This window comes from Nicrophorus vespilloides, unplaced genomic scaffold (genome assembly GCF_001412225.1).
Source record: "Nicrophorus vespilloides isolate i.1.1-1 unplaced genomic scaffold, Nicve_v1.0, whole genome shotgun sequence".
NCBI classification, from domain to species: Eukaryota; Metazoa; Arthropoda; class Insecta; order Coleoptera; family Silphidae; genus Nicrophorus; species Nicrophorus vespilloides.
Genome location: NW_017096548.1, coordinates 1 through 6,044, shown reverse-complemented (window position 1 = coordinate 6,044; position 6,044 = coordinate 1).

Here is a 6,044-nt window from a genome sequence, read left to right as displayed (position 1 = left end):
TCAAGCCAGCCTTATTAACATTGAAAATTGGCTAAAAAAGTGAAGAATTATAGACAACGACGCTAAGTTTACTATGCGTCGACAGACCTGTCCTCCAGTCCTTTTAAACGGATCCAGGCAAATGAGGCCAAGTACCTTGGCATACATCTAGAATCTAGATCGACGTCTTACTTAAAAAACGCATATAGCAACCAAGAGAAAATGTCTCAATCTGAGGGCTAGGAAGCTGGACTGGCTATTAGGAAGAGATTGTTGCATATCAACAGAAAACAAAGTGCTCCTGTATAAAGCTATTATAGAACCGATATGGACCTACGGCATTCAGCTTTGGGGATCTGCCTGTAACAAGAGTATTGATATAATACAGAGATTCCAGTCCAAAACGCTGAGGAACATTACCAGTGCTCAATGGTTCTTCACAAACGATGACATCCACAAGCAAGCTAACATCAGTTTTATCAAGGAAGAAATAGCAAAGGCCAGCACAAGATACCATCATTGGCTAGAGAATCACCCAAACCAACTGGATACGGAGCTGATACATACTGCAGATCATCGTCGAAGACTGAAGAGGTTTAATTATTTATACTTTAGCGAATTGAAATCAAGTATATGATCTGAATAAAGACATGTTATTACGTATTGACTTGATTTAGATTTTATTTATATCTGAATGAAGTTGATTTATCGCAGATAAATCTGTACAAAAAGTAATTTGCCAAAGGGAATAAAATGTAATAAATTGTTTACACAGAAAATACTCGGTTCTCACCCCGTTGGTGGACGTGGAATATTTAAAGATAACGGAAGCGACATGTGTTAATGTGCAGCAGCAAACACCCTGCCAATTACAACGACCACCACATGAACACTGTTAAGAGTGAAATCCTCAAGTTCAGTGCCCGTTACCAGAACAGACTGGAAAACCACCCCAACAGTCTCTCGTTATCCCTCCTAGACAATAGTGACACCCCCCACAGACTAAAGAGACACAACACTCTCGACCTCCCCTTTAGAAACTAAAAGTTAGTTTTATTGCCCATTAGAGTGAATATTTTTATTTAAGTTTCATAGTGTCGTCAAAATCAATTTTTAGTTGGGTTTTTATTGTCATAGAATTATGTTTTTAGTTAAATTTATATAGATTTCCGATGGGAAATCGTTCCGCCCCACGCTTGTTATTTTGTTTTTCTGTTTTTGTTTTCTTTTTTTTTCTATCTATGACCAACAAATATTTTACTCATTGCCAAATGCAGGTTGTGAAGATACAAAAAAAAATATTTCTATGATTTATAAATCACGACTATTGTAAGAGTTCGAAAAGTGAAATCGACATAGAAAGAAGACGTGAATTGACAAAAAAATAAATTTAGGAAGGAAGTAAACATTTTATAAAAACAAGCAGATCATTTGTATCAATTTCTGCTTGACCTAATCCGATTAAAATCAATGATAATAGAAATATCTACGTTCAGGACAAAAGAATTCACAGGGCAATAATAATATATGACCACATATTAAACATGAATAAACTCGCCAAAGAATGCAGAGAATCACGCAGAGTTGCTGCAGCGCTTGAAAAGACGATTTATAGACAAATTTAATGTTGAAACACGCATCTGCTTTTCGGGGTATCATGTTTATGTTCTAATGTTCAATGTGGATGACCGGGAGTCTCCTACGGATGTGAATCAGGGGACGGCCTGGTCTTTCATCATGAAGGGTGGATAGACCGTGTCCGCGCAAACTCTCCGTGTACAAGACAGTCATAAAACCGATTTGGACCTACGGTATTCAACTATGGGGATCTGCATGCAACTCTAGCATAGACAGAATCAAGAGATTTTTGTCAAAGACGTTGAGGTAGTTGACCTGTTCTCCCTGGTTCACTACCAATGACCCTATCCACCAGTCCACTGATATCGCGTTCTTTAAAGAAGAGATTTCAAAAGCCAGCACCAGATATCGTCTTCGGCTGGAGGATCATTCGAATCAACTTGCTGTAGAGCTGAACAACACAGATGGCAATCTACGTAGACTGAAACGATTCCAACCGCACGATCTTCTTCCTCGTATCTGATGTAATGTGATGTACTTTGTTTATTATTTGTTTATATTTTCTCAGTGTAGTTTGGTCATTGGACCAATCTGCAATATTGTTTATTTCCATTATCCTTAGCAAGAATTAAAGCTTATTATTTTTCTTTGTATTGTAATAGATTACTTGTTGTAAATAATAAAAAACAAAAAAAATGTTATTGAATAATAAATGATATTAACAATAAACTAAACATTATTTTTTGGTAATTTTTAAAAACTTAACCAAAATTTATAGTCTTCTTAACTTCAAAACTTCTTAATCTAAAGCAGTGTCTGTCAAACTTTTTTCCCTCACGGCACACTAGACAAGGAGAATTTATTTCGCGGCACACCAAAATAAAAATTACAACAAAATTAAATATATATCAATAAAAATAAATAAATTCTTCAAATTCTTTATTTTATCTAACATAGAATACAGATAATAATTTTATTAGAGAGAAGGATGCAATTGATTTTGAGAAAGAATTAAGTCAACATTTTCTTCCTCCGTTAAAGGAAACTGCGTACTGTCGTATTTGGCAATAGGATTGATGACTTGTCTGTGAAAGCCTTTAAATTTCAAATTTAATACATTCAAATTGAAAAATGTTACTTTCAGCCACTTTTTATAAATTCAAATTCAGAATCGTGCGACTATTTTTCCTTTCGAGAGCCGTCGCAATATCTCGCGACATTATTGTAACGTTGTAAGTTTGACAACACAGTTAACTACGCTCCTGAACGCTAGGAGGACTCCAGAATTGAGAGAGATCGAATCGCAAAGGAAGACGGTTCAGGTCTCCAGTAGAGCAGATTATAGTTATGTGCTCCAAAAGGACTGTGTTGGTGCTCTAGAGGAGCCAAGGCCAAACGTCGGGGAAGAAGTTTGCTGCTCTGAGGAAACTGGAAGTTTGGACTAAATGTGAAAAGTTGAATTTGTTTGAATTTTAAATACTGTATACAAATACCAGCAAAGTTTGTATTTGTTTTGACACTTACATTTTGAAGATTAAGCGTTTATCGATAAAAGTCGTGGATAGAAAGGACTTAAAGAAGAAAATAATTAAAAATCTCAAACATAATTCGGACGATATTATAGAAAGCTGGGGACATACCGTTATTGATATTATTGTTATTAAAAATGTTGTGAATCGAGAGAAAGAACAATTGTTGATATTCTTTGTAGATTTAGCGCGTAAACATAACAACATGTAAATAAATAATATCAGAAGGCTGCATTATCAAGATAGAAGCACTCAGAAACACCTGGGGGAACTTACAATGGCAACGATGCCAATGCTATGGCAAAATAACAGACTCCCAGAAGAAATAAACAATAAAATATTACAAAAATCTGAACATTCGATAAGTTTTGAAAACTCCTAAGGACTTTATTTTGTCTTTAGACAAAACTCCAGGTACACATATGTACCACTCAGTGTTTTCTCTGGACTAAATGTGAAAAGCTGAATTTGTTTGAATTGACACAAAAACACACCGATAAAATATTCACCAGCTGCTAAAAGACACGACCAACTAAATATAAACAAAGTACCTAAAATGCAGGAAAAACCCCTCCAATTTTCATGAACCACGTGGAAAATGCGAAAGAATTCTTTACAATACTAAATTTTGCTCCCATGCGGGAACAAAAATACAACCACACAAAATCTCATACATAACTCGGACGATATTATAGAAAGCTTAGGACATACCGTTGATATTAAAAATGTCGTGAATCAAGAGAAAGAACCATTGTTGATATTATTTGTAGATTTAGCGTGAAAACATAACAACATATAAATATATAATATCAGAAGGCTGCATTACCAAATTGTCAAGATAGAGGCATTCAGAAACACCTGGGGGAACTTACAATGGAAACGATGCCAATGCTATAGCAAAATAACAAACTGCCAGAAGATAAAACAAAGTTAAACAGAGCAGCATCTAAATTGAAGACGCCCACCAAAGCAACAGATTATTCCTTGTGGAAAGCTACAAGAAATCAGAAACAACCAGAGAAAAGTAACCCTCCTTTTACGCAAAGATGACAAAAATTGGGCAAGAACATCACGTTGTATATTGACAACACAGTAAACAACGCTCCAAGGTGCTAATAAAAATAAAACTTGAAACGAATGTAATAGTTTTTTTCTTAAATGTCATGTTAACAATTTGACAAATAACGATTATTTTGACAATGTTAATGTTCAGTTCAGTTTCAATTTATAATTTGAGACAAAAATTCAATATTTTCTCAAGAACAAGAATTTTTTAGTACAAGAAAGAAATGATTCTAAAAAATATATATATTCTATATATTACTTCCTATTTGCAATTTTCGTATTCAATAATACACAGTAATATGTGGATTTGATTAAATAAATATTAATCTTTCAACAAAGTGTCGATATTTTTGTAAGTTGTTTTACATTTAGATGTAAATAATCAAGTATATGATGGAATCCAGTCGTTAAATAAAATTTTAAGTAATCTATGATTCACTTTCTAATTTTTGTGTTCTTAATATGGACAAGATGCACAGGAATTATATTTTTATGAAAGAGTGATGTCAAGTCTCTTTCTTCTAACAAATAGTTCTATTACATTATAATTATATTTGTAAACTTAACAACAAGTAATAATCCCCCATGCAAAAATCGACACTGTTGTAAGTTTCTTTATTTTAAGACGTAAATAATCAAGTATCTGATGGAATTAAGCCGTCAAATAAAATTTATGTAATGTTCGTATACTTAATTAGAGTTTCTCTCTAATTACTATCTATGTCATTCGTAACTTAACTTTCTTAACTTTCTGTTTTGTTTATATTTTCTAAAGACGTGACCATAAATTCTTAATATTTTTCAACATTCATTTTGGCCATAATATTTGTTATTATTTAGCTGATTATTCAATTTGCTTTAATATATGAATGTTTAGTATAACAGCAAGTTATTAACTTGAAAAATGTTGATGGACTAAATCACATTGAGCACTAACGCAAAACTAGAATAAATTTGATTTAGGATAAAATATGTTTTATAGTCACAGAAGAAATATAAATATAAAGTTGAACTAACACAAAAATAAACCAAAAAAAAAATATTTTAATATTGGTATATTTATTTTTATTTGAATATATTCAAATGTTAAGTTTTTGTATCAAAGCCGCCGCCGTTTATCTTGCTGGAGATAACTAATATAAATGAGCTGAGAGCTGCAGTTAACGCGAAAGCAGCCAATGGTCACGTCCTCGAGATGGTCGGTAGGGACTCCGTTAAAATCCTCCCGAGTACCTCCGAGAACTACACGGCCATCATGAAATTATTAGAGAGCCAGGGCACTGAGTTTCATACTTACCAGCCTAAGCAGCAACGATCCTACAGGGTGGTCATCAAAAATATTCACCTGAAAGTGGACGTGGAATCGCTGAAAAAGGAGATAAACGAGGTAAAAAGTATTATTAATGTAAGAAGCCGTCATACTAAGGAACCGTTGCCGCTGTTCTTCGTCGACTTAGCGCCAAACGCAAATAACAAGGACGTCCATAATATCATGTACCATGCAAAGCATGAAAGTGGTGATCGAGACGCCGCACCGCAGATACGACATCCCACAGTGTTCGAGATGCCAGAGGTACGGACACACTAAGGGCTACTGCACTCTGAGACCGCGCTGCGTGAAGTGCGGCCAGAACCACCTCACCGCGGATTGTAGGAAAGACAAATCAAGTGAAGCAACATGTGTACTGTGCAGCGGCAAACACCCTGCCAACTACAAGGGCTGCACAGTATACAAAGAGATGCAGAGTAAGAAATTACCGAGACTGACGGAGAAGAAATTACCACCGACCAGTGCGCCGTCTCAACCTCAGCAGCCCCAACCGAAGGAATACCCAAGGATAAAACCTGACTTTTCGTACGCTGACGCGGCCAGAGACAGAAAAAACACCAAAA